Source organism: Sarcophilus harrisii, chromosome 2 (genome assembly GCF_902635505.1).
Source record: "Sarcophilus harrisii chromosome 2, mSarHar1.11, whole genome shotgun sequence".
Lineage (NCBI taxonomy): Eukaryota > Metazoa > Chordata > Mammalia > Dasyuromorphia > Dasyuridae > Sarcophilus > Sarcophilus harrisii.
In genome coordinates, this window is record NC_045427.1 from 323449060 (window position 1) to 323471834 (window position 22775).

Genomic DNA, 22775 nt, shown 5'->3' on the forward strand with positions numbered 1-22775 from the left:
TTTTCATTTGGCCAATTGTACTTTGAAAAGTTTTTCTTTTTATTGGATTTTATTGGCTTTGTATCCTATTTTACCATTTTACTTGGTTGCCTTTTAAGGTGTTTTCTTCACTGTGCGTGTGTGTGTGTGTGTGTGTGTGTGTGTGTGTGTGTGTGTATACGTACTCCAGCCTCCTGTAAGTAAGCTGTTGATTCTTTTTTTCATGTTTTTTTTCCCACTTTCATCTCTCCCTCCCCCATTTTTCTCCATCTCTTTTGATTTTTAATACTCCTTTTTGAGCTCTTCCTAGAATTCTTTTTTTTGAGGGGGGGGAAGAGAGGGAATAATGTCTGAGACCAGTTCACATTTTTCTTTGAGATTCTGGATGTAGAATTTGACTTTATTAGAGTTTGCATTTTGAGCTTCCTCCTCACCATAGTAATTTTTAATGGTCATGTTCTTGTTATTGTTTGTTCATTTTCTCAGCCTGTTTATGTTAAAGCTAAACTTTGCTCCTAGGGTGAAGGGGGGGGCGGCGGGGTACTGTTTCAAGTTTCAGATTTTTTGTATGCTGTTTTTAGAGGTAGGTGTGGGGTTTGTAAGTTTTGAGTTCTTCCAAAGTGGTATGAACTAAGGAGATAGGTTTACTATTTTGCTGGCCTGTGCTTTGGTTTGTGAGCAACAAAATGCCCTGGCCTTTTCTCTCCTGTAACTGTGACCAAAGTCCCTGCTGCATTGCAGTTACAAGGTCTAGTATGCTAGTCTCTTTGCCTTGGGGCTGGGATTGAGATTTGGAACCAAGATCTGAGTATGGGCATTGCTGAGTCATGCATGCAGTACCATCAAAGGGACCCCTATAATCTCTGCCTGATCAGGTTTCTGACCTTCTACTGTCTATAGATTGAGAGCTCTGGCAAATGATTTGAGTCACTCTCAAGGCTTACTGCTAATTTGGCCTGTGCCACCCCAGTGTGACAGATCTTTCCTGCCAAACTTTTTTTTTTGCCAATACACCTTTCCCAATAAATTCTCTTAAAGAATGTCAAAATGCTTTGTTTTTGTTATTCCATTTTCAAAAACCTTTATTTGATAGACATGAGGGTATTATTTCTTGGCATGATATTAAAGATTGTTAGTAATCTGGCCTGAGCTCTTAACCATTTCAGCTTTTTTCATTATTTATCTTTATGTAGCCTAAGTTCCAGCTAACCTAAAATACTTCTTACCTCAGCAAGTCTGTATTTTCTCCTTTTTTAAAAGTTGTCTGCAACGACTTTTCTCCCATCTTTATTTTCTTTTTGTTATTAAAGCTTTTATTTTCAAAACATATGCATAGATAATTTTCAACATTTACCCTTGCAAAACCTTGTGTTCCAAATTTTTTCCCCTCCTTTCCCCTTGTCCCCTCCCCTAGACGGCAAGTAATACAATATATGTTAAATATGTGCAAATTTTTCTATGTGTTTCCACAATTATCATGTTGTACTTGAAAAATCAGATCAAAAAAAGAAAAAAAATGAGGAAAAAAAACCAAAATGTAAGAAAACAATAAAAATGTAAAAATACTATGTTGTGATCCACACTCGGTTCCCATAGTCCTCTCTCCGGTCCAGATGGCTCTCTCCATCACAAGACCATTGGAACTGGTCTGAATCACCTCATTCTTGAAAAGAGCCACGTCCATCCGATTTGATCATTGTATATATAGTCTTGTTGACGTGTATAATGATCTCCTAGTTCTATTCACTTCCCTTAGCATCAGTTCATGTCTCTCCAGGTCTCTCTAAAATCAATTTCCTTATACAAGAATAATATTGTATAATATTAATAGACCATAACTTAGTCATTCTTCAATTGATGGGTATCCATTCACTTTCCATTTTCTAGCCACTACAAAGAGGGCTGCCACAAACATTTTGGCACATACGGGTCCCTTTCTCTTCTTTCAGATCTAAGCCCAGTAGAAACACTGTTGGATCAAAGGGTATGCACAGTTTGATAGTCTTTTGAGCATAGTTACAAATTACTGTCCAGAATGATTGGATCAGTTTACAACTCCACCAATAATGAATGTATTAGTGTCCCAGTTTTCCCACATTTTTGCAACATTCATCATCTTTTCCTGTCAACTTAGCCAATCTGAAAGATGAAAAATTCTTCCATTTATGTCATTTCATTCATTTTGTATAATGTTTGCCTGGTTCTGTTATTTTATTGTCTATTAATTTATGTAAGAAGCCTTCCCATGCTTCTGAATTTTTTTTATTATTTATTAAACATAATTATATTCCATTGCATTTATCTATTACAAATCGTTTAGTATTTTTCTAGTTGGTGAACATGTACTTGGTTTTCAGTTCTTTGCTACTATGAAAAGTATTGGTATATAAATATTTTGATGTATTTCATTTTGTTTTTGACCACCTTGGAATCGCCTTGAAATAGCTGCCTAGTGGTGAAATTTCTTCCATCATAGTATGGATATTTTAGTCACTTTGAAAAAAAAGTCTTAATTCCCAATTGCTTTCTAGAATGCTTGGATCAATTCAGAACACTATTCTTGTCTTTTTGTAAATGAACTTTTTTTTCCAAAAAGGTCTTTTTTGGTCTTCTCATAAAATTTGCGCAGTAATTGTGGTATGAATTGTCTGCTTTTGATGGTGATGGTTATGATTTGTAATTCCCAGAGCAGTTGATGAAATCATATAAAGCAGCAAGTAACAGATGCATAGGAAGTTAATGTGTTAAAGGAAATGTGAAGATACATATATGTTGCTTTTCTTTTAAGAGGTGTGAAGTGGATTCTTCAGAGGGGGCAGCTTGCTATTGGATGATGAAATCTTGGCCCTGTCTCTGATGGCCTTTACAAAATAAGCTGACCAATCATGACTGACAGTTGAGAAAGAGGAACTTAAGGAGGATGACTCAAACAGTTTAGGGAAGAGGTAGCTATGAAAGACAAAATTTTGTTTTGTTTTTTCTTTTACTTTTCTACCAGAAGCTCTAGTGAATAAAATATATAGCATTTACTTTCTGGAGCTTGCCTATCATTTCCCAATATATGGCTACCCTCTTTGTTTCTAGTTCTTTGTGATTAAACTTTAACTTTTTACTAAAAGCATTCTTTGGTTGATTTTATATGGTTGCAACTTACTGGATACCTTGATAATAATACTTCATGGATTTCATAAGTGACTCAAAAGGAAAGTTGAAAGACAAGTTGCAGCCTTTTTACATCTACCACATCAGTAAAAACTCACACTTGTTAAGTATTGAGGAAAAAAAACATATTAAAGACCAGAAAAAATTGGGTTGACATCTAGTTAGAGTGAAGACAGATACTACATAGGCGGATTGTCCAATTGTACTTGTAGCCATAAAAATAATCTTAGATGAGCCAGTCAATGCTTAGGTAGTGTATTGGGTAGATCTTATATGGAAGTTTTGCAAGAAAGATATTGAAAAACATTACTCAGCATGAGGTGTGACTTGTTTGCCTTTTGCACTGGTTAAATTTTTATTAAAATAAAAATCTTAAGAACAAAGGGATCAGTGAAGTAAAACTGAAAAATCCATTGTAAAGAAAGAAAATTTGAGTAGTCTTTTTACTAAACCCTAGTACATTTGTTGCTTTTGTTTATGCCCCACCCTCCACATTCATTTAAAAAGATTGGCGAGAAAATAGAAAAAAACAAATTTTTGTCTCTCATTTAAAATAACTCAATAGCCATTTAGCAGAAATTTCTTTTTTATTCTGTTAATCCATTATATTTCAGTGCTTAAAGAATTTTCCTAATGAGTTCAAGGTGTTATATTTTAATAACATTTGTACTTTTCAACCTTAAAAACTAGTAGGGAAGAAGAACTGGAAAGAAACCAGATCAAGGAAGAAAATGGGATTAGGGAATAAGAAATTAAAATACCAATAACATTTTCTGCTACTATTCCAGCTGCTTTACTGAACAAGGTAGTACTTTATTGAAACTGACTCTTTTTCTTAAAATAGTAGCTGAAAAATATTTTAGTTAAGAGGTATGTCTCTGATTATTTGAATGCTTGATTCCATTTACAAAATTTTTATGCTGGAATATTTTTATTTTTGTGTGTGCCCAGTTTGTTCATAGCCTGATATCTTCCATATAGTGAAATTGTTAGGCATAGCTGGTAGAATTATCTAATCTTTGATTACAATATAAACGTCCTGAATTTTTTTTTTTTTTTAAATGGAATAACTCCTGGACCAGAATGCATTTAGAGCTGAATACAAACCTTAATTGTCATGTAGTTTATTTTCCTGATTTTGGAAGTGGGGAAACTGAGGTGCATAGATGTAAAGAGACTTGCCAAAGACTATAGACATGAATTATAAAGTCCCAAGATTTGAAATCAAGTTTTCTAACCCCCAATCTAGTACTTTTTATGCAGGATATAAGTGGTGGGTCAGATCTGTGGGAGTGGGTTGTTACAGGCCAATTAGATTATGGAAGATATAATAATAGTATGATATCTTACATTTTTGTAGTGTAGATGTTTCAAAATTCTGCATATTTATTATTTCATTTAAGTGTACCTTTTGTTCCCTTAAAATATAGGGAGATAAAATTGTAATTGTCAGTAAGCAAGTATTGTGCCAGGAACTGTGTTAAAAACTCTGGTCCTTCCCCTCTAGGGACTTGCATTCTAATGGAGGAGACCACATAATTATGTAGATACAAAAATTAAAAGTATTAAAGTTAATGTGAGAGGGAAAGTACTGGTGGGTGAGGGAGTTTCTTTCCTAATGGGTTGTTGAGAGACCAGAAAAGGCCTCTTCTATAAGGTAGGATTTGAACTGAATTTTGAAGGAAACCAGGGAAGATAGTAAGCAGAAATGAGTAGGCAGAAGCTTCCAGTTAAAAGACACAGATGGATGAAAACTGGAGTTTTGTGCTTTTATAAATTCTGAAATCTAATCAAGGCTAATATGACAGGACGTAGACCATTTCTTCTTATTTTGGCATTAATGTTCTAAATGTTTTCTTCTGTTCTTCCCCCTCATCCCCTCTTCCTTTTCTTTTTCCTTTTTGGTAGAAACTCTGAATTTACTTTGTACATCTTTATAATTACAAACCAAGCTTTAAATCTCAAAATGTTATTCTGAAATGAGGTTAATTTTTTTTACTTATTTTTATAGCTTTTTATTTACAAGTTATATGCATGGGTAATTTTACAGATAGCAGGTTGACCAATACATGTTAAATATGTTAAAGTATAAATTAAATACAATATAAATATACGTGTCCAAACAATTATTTTGCTGTACAAAAAGAATCAGACTTTGAAATAGTGTACAATTAGCCTGTGAAGGAAATAAAAAATGCAGGTGGACAAAAATAGAGGGATTTGGGAATTCTATGTAGTGGTTCATAGTCATCTCCCAGAATTCTTTCGCTGGGTGTAGCTGGTTCAATTCATTACTGCTCTATTGGAACTGATTTGGTTCATCTCATTGCTGAAGATGACCTCTTAGCTTGAATATTAAGTAACCATGTTGATGCTGTCCATTCATTTTAATGACTCCATGAAAATATGAGGGAGAGAGAAAACTTACAGATGGCAAAAAGAAAAAGGTAGAGTGCGAGTAAGATTGTTACCTTATGGGTTCCGTTAGAATTTGATGTGCAATTTAGATTTGAGAGAGATTATGGTTAATTGACTGCTTCCTACAATGCAGCCTAATGAAATTAATTGGAACCCTAGTTTGTAGAGTGTAGTGTGCTATTACCAGTCACTTCTATTTTATGGGTGTGAGATACTAAAATAATATAATAAATTTGCAAAATTGGACTGAGACCAAAGCAAAATGAACATTATTTTTTTATTAAAGCTTTTTATTTTCAAAATATATGCATGGATAGATTTTGACATTCACCCCTACAAAACCCTGCATTCTAATTTTTTCTCTCCCTTGCCCCATCCTTTCCCTCTATTGGCAAATGATCCAATATATGTTGAACATGTGCAATTCCTCTAAACATATTTCCACAAATATCATTCTGCTCCAGAAAATTCAGATCAAAAAGAAAAAAAAATGAGAAAGAAAACAAAATGCAAGCAAACAACAACAAAAAGAGTGAAAATACTATTTTGCGGTCCACATTCAGTTCCCACTGTCTTTTCTCTGGGTGCAAATGTCTTTCTTCATCACAAGACCTTTGGAACTGGTCTGAATCACCTCCTTGTTGACTAGAGCCACATCCATCAGAATTAATCATATATAATCTTGCTGATCTCTTGGTTTTACTCACTTCACTTAGCATCAGTTCATGTAGGTCTCCTCAGGCCTCATTGAAATCATCCTGCTGATTATTTCCTGTGGAACAGTAATATTCCATAACAATCATATACCATAACTTTGAACAGACTTTTAAAAATATTGTTAGTAATTTTCAATCATGGTAATACTATTTGAAATGCTAGTTTAAACAGAATAAACTGAAAGAATTTGTGTGATGGAAATCTAATTTTAAGATAGCAATAACAAAAAACAGTTCTTAACCTTGTTTCATATACTTTAAATTCTAGCTCATATATAGTGGGTTTGGAAATATATAATTATGTGTGTCAAAGAAATTGGAAGCTGACATAGAAGTTTTGTGGAAACACCATTAAGAAAGAAGATAGTAGGAAACAGTGGAAAAAGCCCTGGATCTTGAATTAGAGCACTTGACTTGGATTCAACTCTCACCTGCCATCACTGCTCTTTATGAATTTGGAGAGGTTGCTTACCCACCTTGGACCTTGGTTTCTTCATCTGTAAATTGAAGAGGTTGGACGAGATCACATCTAGACTCCCTCTAGCTAAATATCTATAATTATACTATGAACCAAATTATACTATGAATGAATGATCCTCTCTGCCATTCAGCAACAATTTCTTAAAAGATATAGAAATAGAAAGGAATGGGGAAAGGAGAGATGGTTTAGGGGGCAAAGCTTAAGGCCAGCTCAGAGTGATTTTATTGTAGTGATAGTAGAGTAATTGAGGTTTTGTCAGCATGTCAGTTACTTTCTCTCTTTTAAACTAACCTTTAGTTTATGATGTGGAACTGCTTAGGAATTGTTATTATTTCTTTTTTATGTTCTTGTGTCCTCTATATTGTATTTTTTAAAATATATATTGTTATCCTGTTTTTTTACATCATCAGTTTTTCCTCCATATCCTTTCTCTCCCACAGACTGATCCTATATAATAAATACTATTTTTTGAAACAGTAGAAAAGAAAAATAAGAAGGGATAGCCAAACCAATTGATCAGTATATTGAAAAAGTCTGATGTAATTCTTGTTTAAACTCCATTTATTCTGTATATAGCATCTCCCATAGTAGATGCTTAAAATAGTAGATACGTAAAGAATTTTATTGTTTTGATTGACTTAACACCTGTGTACCTCCTATCTCCACAAAAGGCCTTCATGCCCTACCATGGCCTAGATACTAGTGGAACACTATCTCTGTAAATCCTCACATGTCCCACTTGACCAGCCCATCTTCTTTTTTGGACATATAATTCTTTGATGACATCCTTGACTCCTTTTACTTGGAGTTTCTTTCTAGTTATGCTTTGCTTCCTGCTTACATTCACCATTCTGTTACCTTCTATGTGATCATCTGTAGTTCTCTGGAGGAATTGGAGTTTCATATTTTGCAGCCACTATGGGAAGCTTTGAAGGTTAGTAAAAGTTTTTAGGAATTTCTTGGAAATACTTTATTCAGTTTTTTGCCCTGTTCAGTTCTGGGCCTCCCTTATTATATATACATATTCACACATAATGTTGAATAAGTTTCACAGGAACTTCCTACAGAAGTTACTGAAATTTTTAGCAAGCATTTCCATTAATTATTTAATGATTCTTTTACACATAAGCTTCTGGATCTGCCATTAAGGCAACGTAATATAATGAGAATAGCAGTGATTTCAATAGTTGGGAGACTTGAGATATATTGTAATAGGTGTCTTGTTTTTAAACTATAAATCACTTTGTAAACATGGATTTCTAACACAGTAGAGATTTAATATATGGACAGTTTTTGATTACTTGCACTAATAAAGAGGAACAGTAGTAATAATCTATAAACAAATACAATGGGATACATTGTATTCTGTAATTCTTTAGTTTTTTGCCTCTTGTATCTAGCAGTTAGGCTCTCAGTAAATATTGATAAATTTATTCTTTGTGGCTCTTACCTCCTCATATGATTTAGTTACATAATTATATTTTGCTTACCTAATTATAAAATCTCTTCCAAGAAGACAAGATAACAAAAAGCCAACAAAAAAAGTCTGAGAACGTCAGGTGAAATCAAAATATTAAGCAGCTAAGAATGAAGAATTTATTATGGATAATCAATTCATACTTAAGTGTTTACATATGTAAATGGAATAGGAATCCAGAAATTCCAAGATTACCAACATTACCTTTTTCAACTCAAATTTCTTCTCCAATTTGGTAGATCCCTTCTCCTTTCCAGAAACAGATCAGCCATTTGTTAGAATAGAAAGCATGAGTTCTTAGCCATCTCTACCTTGTCCCTAGAGTAGGATACTTTTCAGAATAAGGGTAGTTTCAACCATAATAAATTATTAGCTATTGTGTAAATAAAGTGAGACGAGGAGTCTTACAAACTCTTACTGCTGGGAGGCATTTTTTAACAGGGCCACAGATTTCCCTTCTCCTCCTCTCTCCCCCTACCCCTCTTTTCCTCTCCCTCCCCTTCTTCCTTCCTTTCCTCCTTTCCCTCCCCTCCTGTCTTCAGTGAGCTTCTGTTCTAATAGAAGGAGGCATCTTCATAGCATTATAGATTTACAGCTGGAAAGGACCTTTAAAGACAATTCCACCTTCCTCATTTTACTGATGAGAGAGTAATCTCTTATTGCTAGAGATACCTTTGCTTAGGTCATAGAGGTAATGTTGGAGGTAGGATTTGAACACAGGTTTTCCAGATTCCCAAGGATGAACCCTATCTATTAGGTTGCCCTGCTTCTCATTATACAGTTATTCCTTCCACATCATGGAAGTTAGGGGCAGACTGTCCTCTGCAATCTGGAAAATCTGTATAAAATTTTTTGGCTCTTTCTTCATACCAATTTTTTTCTTTTATCAGGTATTTATGGTACCTTATTAAACTAACCCTTGCCTGGAAGCTTAGATAACTTACCCTGGGGCCCAAAAGGAAAACTGCTATTTCATCATAGCCTGCATGACTAAGTTAGTTTAAATGTTGGGGTGGCACTTCATCTAGTCTTAGGAAAATTATCTTTAGGATCGAGAGGTTAAGTGATCTGTGCAGGACTCACTAGTCTGTATATGTCAGAGACTAACCCTGGTAAACATTTAAGTAACACTCTATTAGGGTATAGGTAGCAAAGAAGAGCAATTAGCAAATTCATGAATGAATTTTGTGCTTACTTTTCAGAAGAGGAATTGTTAGTTTAAGTAATGCTTTTTGCTCAATATTTGCCCATAGATTTTATTGTATGTGTGAAATCGGTGAGTGAAGTTGACTTCTTAATGTGAAATATAAACTTTGACATTTTCACTATTCTTAGGAAATTAAAATGCTATTAAACTTGTTATTGGGTACAGCTTGCCTACAAAGCAAAACACAAAATAACTTACAGAAAAGTGAGGCATAACTAAAAAGACAATTTATTATTGAAATAACTTTTTCCTTATAGATAATATGCCTAGTTATGGCCTACTCATGTATGCATATTTGTATATGACATTGTACAAGGTACTACATATATTTTTTAAAAATTGACTTCTTGGAGGAGTAGGATAATGGCTTACTATACAGTATTTCAAAACTCTTTATTTTAGTTTTATCACAGCCTTGAATGCTTTTAGTAAATAGAACAATTTTTCCCCCATCATGGAGAGTGGCATTATAGAGAATTTGCCTCGGAATCTGGAAACATTCGGGTTTGAATCCTACCTCTATCCCTTACAAGTTGAGTGATCAAATCATCATCTCCATGAACCTTTTTTCTTTATCTATAAAATGGGATTAAGAATATTTGTAGGACCGAAATCTCAAACTTGTGTGTGAGATATCATGCCTGCTACATAGTAGGTGCTTAATAAATGTTTATTGATTATTTATTCCAAAACTGGTTCCTTTCATGACTCCCTGGTTTTTGCTGTTATCTCTTGCAGGTGCAATTAATTAATGTCTCGATTAGAGGAAACACTTTGCTTTGCTTTGGTCCCTGACTCCCCAAACTCTTTCTTGACCTTGGGAAGGAAACTTCCTTTTCAGTTCCTTTTTTATTCATTGTCTTTCCTCATGGATGTAATTCTTGAGGGTAGGAACTAGGAACAAATGTCTTGCTTGATCTGTTTATTTCTGCTATTATTAAAAATGGTATTCTTATTTAATAAAGACATAATTTGAATTCTATTTTGTTTGGGTTTTGGCTGAAATTAAGAATAAAAATAGTAATTGCTTTAAGATGAGAAAACAGGCTTCAAGATAATAAATTATTTTAATTTAAATTGTTTTATATATATATGTATATATATGTGTGTGTGTGTATATATATATATATATACATATATATATATATATATATATATTTATAATATAAAGCAATTTTTTTACAGTGACCAAATGAGGTAGGTTGTGCCAAGTCTAAGAGAGGTTAAGTGACTTTCATAAAAGGTCATTCAGCTATTAAATAGCAAATTTCTAACTTGTAAATCTTTTGATTTCAAAACCTGTTCTCATTCCATTATAGTGTAGATTGTTCTTGACCTGTGATCCATGAACCTTCTTTTAAAAATAATTTTAAAACCAAATTTCAATATAGTTTCCTTTTGCCAGGACAAAAGGTGCCTTCACTAGACAAAAGATGCCATGATTCCTCTCCCTCCCCAAAATGGAAAATCCTCTCTTTTATGTATCTTCAGGTGACTCTGGGATCATTTCTCTCCATTGTTTAAATTGCAGAGCTTTCTGCCTGCAAGGTTATAAAGGGAATGTTGGCTACAATGAAGACTTCCTTCAGGCTCAGGAATCAAGACACTGCCATTTTGTCACAGATGATGGTGATAATGCTGGTGATGGTTGTGGTGTTCTCTTCTTTTTTATATACTTGTTCTCTCTGGGAGCAGGTTTCTTGGGGAGTTAGCCCTAGTATCAGTTCAGATCAATAATCACCCCAAATGCAGCCAGGAATTAAAGTATAGTCTTTTATTGTCTCTTCCAAAATCTTATCTCCTTCACTTGGGTCTTTGCTAATTTTCTTTTTCTTTTTCTTTTTTTTTTTTTTTGAAAATTTTCAATTAAAGAATGTTGGCTTTATTTCAGTATTTCTCAAAATGAAAAAAAAAACACACATTAGACAGACAAATTTTTCAAGATAAAAACTAAGAGTATATATATGCAAATCTTTGCAAATCATGGTATGAGGAAAATACATATGACAGGTTTATAGATACTATATATGTAATTAAGACCCTTTAATATTGCTTGATTATTTTGGGTAGAATGAATCATAATTTACATCTCATTATTTTTCATTGTAAACAATGACATTAAACTATGAACGAAGATAAAAATATGTATTAGAGAAACAAATTTTAAATGGTTTCATATATTACTGGCTTGATCCTCAAATTGGTTTACCTGGAGGAGATTTTTTTTTTTTTTTATTATAGTAACTTGTTAATGACAGAATCCATGCCAGGGTAATTTTTTTTTTTTACAACATTATCCCTTGCACTCACTAATGTTCCGATTTTTCCCTCCCACCCTCCACCCCCTCCCCTAGATGGCAAGCATTGGCTAGTTTTCTGGAGGCCTTCTCTCTCCTTGGTTCCAAGAGCTCTTACTACTAGTCCTTTGCCTCTGCTCCCTTCAGCCTCCAGCCAGCACAAAGATGGAATGAATCTGTCTTGCCTCCAAGATAGGACTTCTGCTGAACTAACCGACTGGCTCACTGAAGCTCTTTTTATGCCCGGTGTAAAAGGTTGACTCCTCCTCCGAGAGTGGGATTATGGGTTTCTGACTTGTGAATCTCTTACTGAATACTAACTTGTGAATCTCCCAAAAGTGTGAACTCCAATGAGTACTTAAATACATTAATGAGCTAGAGGATTTGCTAAGTACCATGATAAATTAGGCAACTAACTTATCACTTTGTAAGGATTTGCTCTAAGGTGTGAACCAATAAGCATTGTATCAATTCCATTGAGTTAACACTAGGATTCTCCCTTGAGTTATCACCTTGTTTCAAGTTAACACTAGGATTCTAACAGGTGGTGATAATAACAGTAGAACCTAGAATTTATGTAGCAATTAAGATGTGAAAAATACTTTACAATTATTACTTCATTTGATCCTTACAACAATTCTGTGTATGGTAGGTTGCTATTAACCCCATTTTATAGATTAGTAAAGTGAGGCTAAAAAAGTTCAGTGACTTGCTGAGGGTCACACAACTAGTAAGGCAGATTTTGAACTCGGCTCTTGACAAGATACCAAATCCATTCCATGCTGTTTCAGGTTTACTCCTGTTTTTCAATTCCCACTACTTCTAAAGTCCTCTTACTCCTAGGCCCATCATTGAGGAAGGTTGAGGGTACTGATGAAGAGGTTAGGCAGGAATGGGTGCAGTTCCTTATCTCCCAAGACCTGAGTTCTGAGCCAATGAATTAGCTTTAAACCCAAAGGCTATGGTTAAAAAAAAAAAAAAAAAAAAAAAAACTTTATTGTTAAAGAAACAACAAGAGGGATTCTCTTTGTGGACATATTCTCAAGGGAGATTTCAAAAGGTCATTTTTTGGAGATCCATTTTATATATGATTCTAAGGGAAGGCTCAAGTAAATGTGAAATTTTGCCTGGGGTTGTAACTTCCCCCAAGAAAGCTTATCTTGCTCTGAGAGGATGTGAGACCATTTGGATTTGTTACAGGGCTCACTCAGGTCATACAGAGTTCACTTTCATTGTCATAATCCTGCCTCTTCAGAGTACCATCCCATTGCTCTGAAGGCTGATGAACAAATGTAGGGAGCTAGATATCTGAAAATATCTTTACAAAAGTACTGAAGAAAGAAATTCAGTAATACCCTATTGCATCTATGAAAGCCTTCTGTATCCTGCTGCCAATTTACCTTTGTAGATTTTATTCTATGTTAATCACTCTTCTTTCCTTTCTGTGTTCCAGGCAACCTGGACTACTAATTGTCCTGAACCTGGCATTTTGGCTCTTGTTTTTGACAGATTTTCTGTGACTAAAAATTTCTCCCATCCTCTTGTATCTCTGCTTTCCAGTCTCAGCTTAGTCTCTCTTATAGAGACTCGATTTTTTAAATTCTTAGTTTGTTGTTTCTTTGTTCTTTTATAATCAATAAATATTAGTGTGAATTGTTGAAGTGTTTGGCCAGTTTGTGAAATTAAAGTTACTGAAATATTTTGCTTTTTTGTGTCCTTTGTTTAATGGTGATTGTAGGGTTTTGGGGCACTTCAATACATATGTAAATGTAGCTTTTGGGCAAATTTCTACTATAAAGTGGTCATTTTCTTATAGAACATGGGCAAATCTGGAATGAAAACAGCAGAAGAATTCTAAGACTTCACCATGTATTGGCTTGCAGGTAAATTTTGATTTCCGGATATGGTTTTGACTTCTTAACCTGGGCCTTAGAATGAGGAGTAACACTTACATAATATTGCAGAAAGTTGTATGATTAAACAGATATCTAAGAAGGAGCTTTCTAATAGTAGAGTATTATTATTAAGGTGTGAGATTAAGATGTGAGAGAATAAGAAAATCTTAATGATTTCAAATATTGAGGTACATGAACATTCTTAACCCAGTAGTTGCCATTGCAGAGAGCAAAAATAGTTCAGACAAGTTGCTCAGAGGTACAGTCTTATTAAGACCTTGCAATATCTGATTGTGCCTATATAATAAACTCTCTTTTTTGTAACTTTTTTAGTTTGGTCCTTAAGTGAGGACTTTTCTTCATCTACACAGGTACTATATATTTTATTTTTATTTGCTCCCTTTTTTTCAGACTGTCATCTCTACCAAAGAATCAAAAGGTGTCAAGTTTGTCATTTTGGATCTTTACTTTCTCATTTCTACATACAGCTAAGTATGGCAAAATTCCAAAATATCTAAATATCCAAAATAAATGACATCTCTTAGCATTTCTGCCTTTTCAGTATCTCTCCCAAATGGTGTCTTCTCTCAATTCATATAGCTACCATCTTATTTTAGGTCCTTGATTATTGCAACAATGTCCTAAAGTTATTCTCTGTGCTTCAAGTCTCCTCTCCACTTTGTCCATCCCATGTACTCTTGCCAGTAATTTTCCTGTGCATATTCCTGTGCCATGTTATTCCTTTACTTGGCAAACTCCAGTAGCTTCCTATTGATCCTAAATAAAATGTATATCCCTCCTGTTTTGTTTTTAAAATCCTATACAACATGGCTCCAACTTTCCAGCCTCATTGGATATTAATTACCCCTTCCTTCCCTCTGTAGTCTAGATAAACTTGGTGTTTTCTTGGTTTCTCATTTATGACATTCCCATATTTGGTCTCTGTTTTTTTGTACTGGCTGTTGCTGATATCTGGAATGTACTATTCATATTACTCATTCTTCTTTCCTTACTGTATTCCAATCAACCTGGTCTACTAATTTTCCTGAACCTGACCTCATAGATTCCCTTTCTTCCCTTAGGATGCAACTCAAGTAGCATCTTCTTTAACTTCCTGCTACCTTGTGATGGTATTCAGTCAATATGATGTTTTTTGAGTGGTCTAGAGGTTAGTGGCAATACAAGAATTGCTAAGAATCCCCTTTAAATCAGCCGCGGGTTTTAGGAGTGAAAGAACTCACTCATTCCCGAATTATTAGTTGCAAAATGAAAACTTGTTGGGTAGAAATCAGTTTACCAAGAGACTGATTTCTATAGTGGCAGATCTATTGGAAAATGGAGTTTTACACTAAGAGAATGCAGTTCTCAGTGGACAAAAGGGTCCTGATTGCTGAGTGAGCTATATGGGTCCATCTGCCAAAGACCTTCAGTGAAGGAAGCTTTGGTCTTAGTGGGGACTGGGACAACCTGAGCAGGTCAGACCCAGTGGGGGCTGGGACAGCCCAATCTTCTATTGGAATTAACAACACTTCAAAAGGGTGCTTTTTGACCAGGATTTCTAATTGAATCAAAGGCTCTGGCATCCTGGAAAGATATCTTATCTAGGGGGTTATGCCTTCCCCAGGAGGAGCTGAGAATCTGAAAGGGTTAATGTTACTTGAAAGATTTAGTTTTGTGTATATTTCTATAGTATGAAATGAGGAGGAATGGCTATATATTTGAAAAACATCTGTTTCTTCAGGAAAATACATTTTAGTAATTCTAGCTGATCTAAGAAGCAGTCAAATATATTCTTATAATATGGGGCCAGTTTTTATCCACTATTTGTTACTCAGACTTTCTATTAACTATTTAGTCTTTCTGATACTTAAGAAAGAATCAATTCTATAGTGACCCCTTTTCACTGATGGTACTTTGTTTCTGGTCTCTGTTTCATTGGGATATCTGGTCAGGGATCTGAAATATACCCAAATTGGATTGCTTGTCTTCTGAATCTCACTGTTCATATTCTACACTTTGCACAATTCCTAGCACATGGTTGGATCTTACTTATTGATATTACTTGATGCTTATTACCAAACTTTGTTACCCAGATTTGTAACCTATGTCATCCTTAACTTCTCACTTTTATCCCACATATTCAATAAATGAATTTTGAAACCTCATTTTTCTTTCCCCCCCCAAATTTATTTATTTTTTATTAAAACTTTTAATTTACAAAACATATGCATAGGTAATTTTTCAACATTGACCCTTGCCAAGTTTTCTCTTCCAAATTATTCCATCCTTCCATCCAGCTCCTCCCCAGATGTCTGATAGTCAGTACATGTTAAATCCAGTATATGTATGCATACTTATGCAATTATCTTGCTGCACAAGAAAAATCTGATCAAGAAGGAAAAAAAAAATGGGAAAGAAAACAAAATGAAACAACAACAGAATGAGTGAAAATGCTATGTTGTGGTTCATACTTAGTTCCCACAATCCTCTCTCTGGTTGTAGATGGCTCTCTTCATTACTGAACAATTGGAACTGGTTTGAATCATTGCATTTTTGGAAAGAGTCATGTTCATCAGAATTGATCGTTGTATAATATTGATATTGTTATGTACAATAATCTGGTTCTGCTCATTTCATTTAGCATTAGTTATGTAAGTCTCTCTAAGCTTCTCTGAAATCATCCTGCTGGTCATTTCTTACAGATCAGTAATATACCATAACATTCATATGCTATAACTTATTCAGCCATTCTCCAATTGATGGGCATCCACTCAGTTTCCAGTTTCTTGTCACTACAAAAAGGGCTGCCACAAACATTTTTGCATATGTGGGTCCCTTTCCCTATTTTAAGATCTCTTTGATTCTTTCTCCTCCATAGATCTGAGAGCTAAACTATTCTATTTCTTCTAATTTATTTATAATATAATTATGTGTAGATCATGAACCCATTTTGACCTTGTGCCTACTTTTTGCCATACTAGTTTCAAATTTTCTCAGGTGTTTTTGTCAGATAGTGAATTCTTATCCCAAAAGCTGAGGTCTTCAGGTTTGTCAAATACTAGATTGTTATAGTCACTGACTATTTAGTCCTGTGAACCTAACCTATTCCACTGATTAACTACTCTATTTCTTAGCTAGTACCAAATGGTTTTGATGACTGCTGTTTTATAAGATAGTTTTAGATCTGTAGGCTACCTTTATTTGGATTTTTTTTATTAGAAATCATTTTTCAAGATATTATACTTTCCATAATAGAAATTCTTGAAGGAAAAGTGCAACAAGTTTAAGACTTTCCATGTTAAATAGTGAATGAGAATGGTGTATGGGACAGTGTCAGAATGTAATTGACTACAAGTGTGAAACAGATACATATTTAAGTAACGTGATATGTAACAATTTTAGTGTAATAGTTTATACCTCAATCTAATGTATATGTTTGTAACCTTTTGTGTATATATAGTAAATTCTGAGAGAGAGTGTGTCTATAGAAGATGAAATTCAATCTTGGTGTCAGAAGACCTTGGGTTCATTTCATGTTCTTGATATGTGCTGTGTGACTATGGATGAATCAATTGCCTTCTCAGAGACCCATCAACAATAACTATAAATTAAAGAAGTTATCTTAGTTTATATTGGCTTTCATACATACATACAAATTGGATTTGTTTGAAGGCAATAATATTTGATATTCTGATATGTCTCTTATAAGCAGTAGCTTTGGCAGTATTGACAAAGTTTGTATTTTGCTGGTTCCTTTCTCAGTAAGTCTAGGTGTTAGTACCATTGTTTTCTTCTGGTTAAAACCAACTTTACTGAAAAGGTCTGAAGTGTCAGTTATTGATAATAGATTAAAATGTGACTGCTTTCAAGATAAATAATCTACATTTCTACAAGGGTCTTAGTATTGTGCTCACACTAAAATTTTTACAGTTCATCAGATACTGGCTTTTAAAAATTAGGTCTCACACATTTGGCTGCTGTCATTAAGGACATTTATTTAGGCAAAATAACAAGAGAGACAGGCTTAGAGGAACAGGTTTGCTTTGAGTGCTAGCTTTGGATCCAAAATGACCTAGATTCTCAAATTTTCCAGACTGGCAAAAACTGGCAGGGGGATCTTGCTTCTTAGTGTGCTAGACAACTCTTTAAGAATGTAAATTTGTAATGGGCTGAAACTGAGCAGATGCACTGAAATCCAAGCACTTAAGGCTAATTATCAAATGGACAATACTCTATTAGCATTTAGTTAGAAAATGGCCTGTCCCACCATTCTGTGTGGCTGGATCTGTTGGTGTATAGGGAGGTGAGGAGGAGGGGAAAAAAGAGGTGGAGTAAGAAAGCCAACATGACTCCTGGCCTGATTCAGGTAGCCATTCCTCTCACTTTGTGTGGCCGTCCACAAAGAATAAAGATCAAGAACTTTTGCTTATCCTGACTCTGACTGATTCTAAAATATCCTGGGTGCTAACACGGCCATCACATAAGTTGACAATTTATTTATTTATTTATTTTTATTTAATAGCCTTTAATTTACAGGATATATACATGGGTAACTTTACAGCATTAACAATTGCCAAACCTCTTGTTCCAATTTTTCACCTCTTACCCCCACCCTCCCTAAATGGCAGGATGACCAGTAGATGTTAAATATATTAAAATATAACTTAGATACACAATAAGTATACATGACCAAAACATTATTTTGCTGTACAAAAAGAATCAGACTCTGAATTATTGTACAATTAGCTTGTGAAGGAAATCAAAGATGCAGGTGTGCATAAATATAGGGACTGGGAATTCAATGTAATGGTTTTTAGTCATCTCCCAGAGTTCTTTTTCTGGGTATAGCTAGTTCAGTTCATTACTGCTCCATTAGAAATGATTTGGTTGATCTCGTTGCTGAGGATGGCTTGATCCATCAGGACTGGTCATCATCTAGTATTGTTGTTGAAGTATATAATGATCTCCTGGTCCTGCTCATTTCACTTAGCATCAGTTCGTGTAAGTCTCTCCAGGCCTTTCTGAAATCATCCTGTTGGTCATTTCTTACAGAACAGTAATATTCCATAATTTTCATATACCACAATTTATTCAGCCATTCTCCAACTGATGGACATCCATTCAGTTTCCAGTTTCTAGCCACTACAAAAGGGCTGCCACAAACATTCGTGCACATACAGGTCCCTTTCCTTCTTTATAATCTCTTTGGGATATAATCCCAGTAGTAACACTGTTGGATTAAAAGGGTATGCACAGTTTGATAACTTTTTGAGCAGAGTTCCAAACTACTCTCCAAAATGGTTGGATTGTTCACAACTCCACCAACAATGAATCAATGTCCCAGTTTTCCCACATCCCTCCAACAATCATCATTATTTTTTCCTGTCATCTTAGCCAATCTGACAGGTGTGTAGTGGTATCTTAGAGTTGTCTTAATTTGCATTTCTCTGATTAATAATGACTTGGAGCATCTTTTTATATGACTAGAAATAGTTTCAATTTCTTCATCTGAGAATTGTCTGTTCATATCCTTTGACCATTTTTCAATTGGAGAATGGCTTGATTTTTATAAATTAGAGTTAATTCTCTATATATTTTGGAAATGAGGCCTTTATCAGAACCTTTGACTGTAAAAATATTTTCCCAGTTTATTGCTTCCCTTCTAATCTTGTCTGCATAAGTTTTGTTTGTACAAAAACTTTTCAGTTTGGTATAATCGAAATTTTCTATTTTGTGATCAGTAATGATCTCTAGTTCTGCTTTGGTCATAAAAACCTCCCCTTCCACAGGTCTGAGAGGTAAACTATCCTATGTTCCTCTAATTTATTAATAATTTCATTCTTTATGCCTAGGTCATGAACCCATTTTGACCTTATCTTGGTGTATGCGTTAAGTATGGATCAATGCCTAGTTTCTGCCATATTAGTTTCCAATTTTCCCAGCAATTTTTATCAAACAGTAAGTTCTTATCCCAAAAGCTGGGATCTTTGGGTTTGTCAAAGACTAGGTTGCTATATTTGTTGACTGTTTTATCCCTTGAACCTAATCTATTCCACTGATGAACTAATCTATTCCTTAGCCAATACCAAATAGTTTTGGTAACTGCTGCTCTATAGTATAGTTTTAGATCTGGTACAGCTAAGCCACCATCATTTGATTTTTTTTTCATTAATTCCCTTGAAATTCTTGACCTTTGTTTTTCCATATGAACTTTGTTGTTATTTTTTCTAGGTCATTAAAATAGTTTTTTGGGAGTCTGATTGGTATAGCGCTAAATAAGTAGATTAGTTTAGGTAATATTGTCATCTTTATTATATTTGCTCGCCCTATCCAAGAGCATTTAATATTTTTCCAATTGGTTAGATCAGACTTAATTTGTGTGAAAAGTGGTCTGTAATTTTGCTCATAAAGTTTCTGATTTTCCCTTGGCAGATAGATTCCTAAATATTTTATATTATCAGTAGTTAAGTTGACAATTTAAAGTGCAAGTTTGAATGGGTAGAAAGAGTTGCCATTTCTGGTAATTCCCTATAGGTCTAGTACCTATGCTTGTTATTTATTTCACAACCAGATACTACTGATAGATTAGAATCCATTTCTCACTTTGTTGGTCAATCATTTTTCTTATCCCCATCTCTTTGTGACTTCATTTGGGATTTTTTTTAGTAAAGATATTGGAATGTTTTGACATTTTCTTCTCCATCTCCTTTTATAGATGAAGAAACTGAATCAAAAGGGGTTTAAGTGAAATGTCCAAGGTTTCATAGCTAAGAAATATCTGAGGCCAGATGTGAACTTAGAAAGATATCTTCCCAATTCTAGGCCTGGAACTCTATCCACTGTACACCTAGCTCCTCTAATTTCTTTGTTACTGTAGTTAAATGAAAGATTGAAATTTTTTTGTTAATAATATTTTTAAAATGCATATTTTGTCATAATTTCTTAGAGGCAGAATGGAGTAGTAGGGAAAAGCCTGAGTTGAGTTAGTAAGCCTTGGATTTATTCTGTTTTGAACTTGTACTTTCTATGCATGTGATCTGTGGTGAAGCCACTTAACTTCTTAGTGGCCTTGATAACTCTTTAATACTCCAGTTTTAGATGAGGTTCCACACCAGGAGTTTCCTGAACTGAAATCTTAGATATAACCTCCCTTCCCCCCCCCCCACCCCCCCACCCCCCAAAAAAAGATCAACACACAACAAACACCTTTTGACTTCTGTTGTCATATACAGGTATTCAAATATCTGAATAAGATCATAAGAAAAAATAAATCAATAAGTCAAACAAATTTGTGTGATTTTTTTAGATGCCTTTAATCTGTTATTTTTTTATTGTTAATTTTTTAAAAGTAATTTTGAAAGATCTTCATGTGTCTATGTGTGTATATACATATGCACACATACAGATATACATATATTTAATTGTATCCACTAGCAGTTGTAATTCTTTTTCTATTCTTTTTGAAGTTTATATGTATTGTGAATTTGTTATTGTTGCTTTTGTTTAAACACATAATTGTGGTCAATGTTTATGTATATAATTATTTGGCCTTTTTGTATCATTTCATATAAATCTTTATATTTCTTTGAATATTTTATATTTATCATACTTAAAACCTAATAATAGGCTATTATTATAGTTCATATAACACAACTTGTTCAGCCATTATTCTTCTGACAGTTTCCTTCCAGTTTTTTTAAACTATTAAAAATAGTGCTGCTAGACTTCTTCCTACTCATTTATAATCCATTTAGTGGATAGGCCTAATAGTGGGATTAATGGGTCAAAGGTGACATTTTGGTCATTATTATTGTATATTTCCAAATTGCTTTCCAAAAAGGTTTGACTAATTCATTTTTCAGTGATTACAATTATATTACAATTAATGTAATAAATAGTGTCTGTTTCTACTGCATTGGGTCCAGACAATAATTTTATTTTTAATTTTGACAATTTGATGGGGGCCAGGTGGAATCTTAGTGTTTTAATCTGAATTTTTGATTTTCAATGATTTTGAACATTTTTTTATATGATTATTTGCTATGTTCTTGTTTGGTTTTCTGGAGGTCTTGGGACCAGTCTTCATTTCAGCAGATTAATCATCACAAGAATAGCCAGGTGTTAAAATCCAAATTCTTTATTGAATCCTTCAAAATCTAGTTTCCTTGCCTGGGGCCCTGGCTAGTTTTCTTGAGGCCTTTCAGACAGGCCTTGGTCTCTGTGGAGAAATGCAGGAGGCCAGCCACCAGGGTGCTGTGAGATGAAGTGAATGAATCTGGCTCTGCCTCTCTTCTGAGTCTGTGTCTAGCCCTTCTGAGTCTCTGAGCCCTTCTGAGTCTGTCTCTTGCTTTCAGTCCCAGCTTATATACTCTACATTGAGAATAAACCAATCATTATATCACTAGGAAACCATTATTTGTTGTAAGATTAAATCAATCATACTGAATTTAGAGAAGTATTAATCACCATGCTAAACTAGATAACCTTCATCAATTCCACTGATTTAACACCTTGTAAGAATCTTCTGAAACAAGTTTCAGAGTTCAGACCCATAACAATTATTGGTAAGTTCCCTTTCAAAAATTGTTCATCTTACTTATCAATTAGATATCACTTCCTTATAAATTTTAGATATTCATCTTTTATCAGAAGTATTTGATGTGAAGATTTCCCTGTCTCAGTTATTTTTCTCATTAGACTAGGTACTTTTTTTTGTTGTGCGGAAACTCTTTGTCTTTTTTTATGTCCTATAACATCCTCTTAGTCATGGCTTAAACTCTGTATTATTTACTAAATTGAACTTGTAGGATAATAGTGTGAGATTAAATTCTAAGAACTCATTAATTCTACAAATAAACTCCATGTATACTTTGAAACTTGGTTACTTCATTGTAAAGATGAGAATAATAGGATAGTAAGAAATTTGATGCAATGAATTAGTAATAAGAATTGAGAAGCCACTACTGACATTGTACATATGATGAATCATGAATATTGTCTTTAAGAAAAAAATTGCTTGTTGTTGGATATGGCAAACATAAAAAGAACATTGCATTTTAGTGGATAGGAAGTATATTGTTACTGACATAGAAGTCATTCCTCTATCAATTTTGTATGTACATTTAGAACACTGATTACACTAA

The 22775-nt window shown here is 34.1% G+C and overlaps 1 protein-coding gene across 5 annotated transcripts in view; it reads left to right on the top strand.

The window, feature by feature from the left end:
- Positions 1-22775, top strand: part of FUT8 (fucosyltransferase 8) — a 394186-nt gene that overhangs the window by 21051 nt on the left and 350360 nt on the right. The window contains exons 1-3 of one of the 5 annotated variants that reach the window (XM_031952731.1): positions 11897-11992; positions 13554-13620; positions 14044-14071. The exons of 2 other annotated variants lie outside the window; for them this stretch is intronic. The gene's annotated coding sequence lies outside the window, so the exon portion shown is untranslated. Of the gene's footprint in view, positions 1-11896; positions 11993-12718; positions 13621-14043; positions 14072-22775 lie in introns of those variants that run through there. 2 more of the 5 variants (XM_031952737.1, XM_031952734.1) reach the window with 2 other exon arrangements.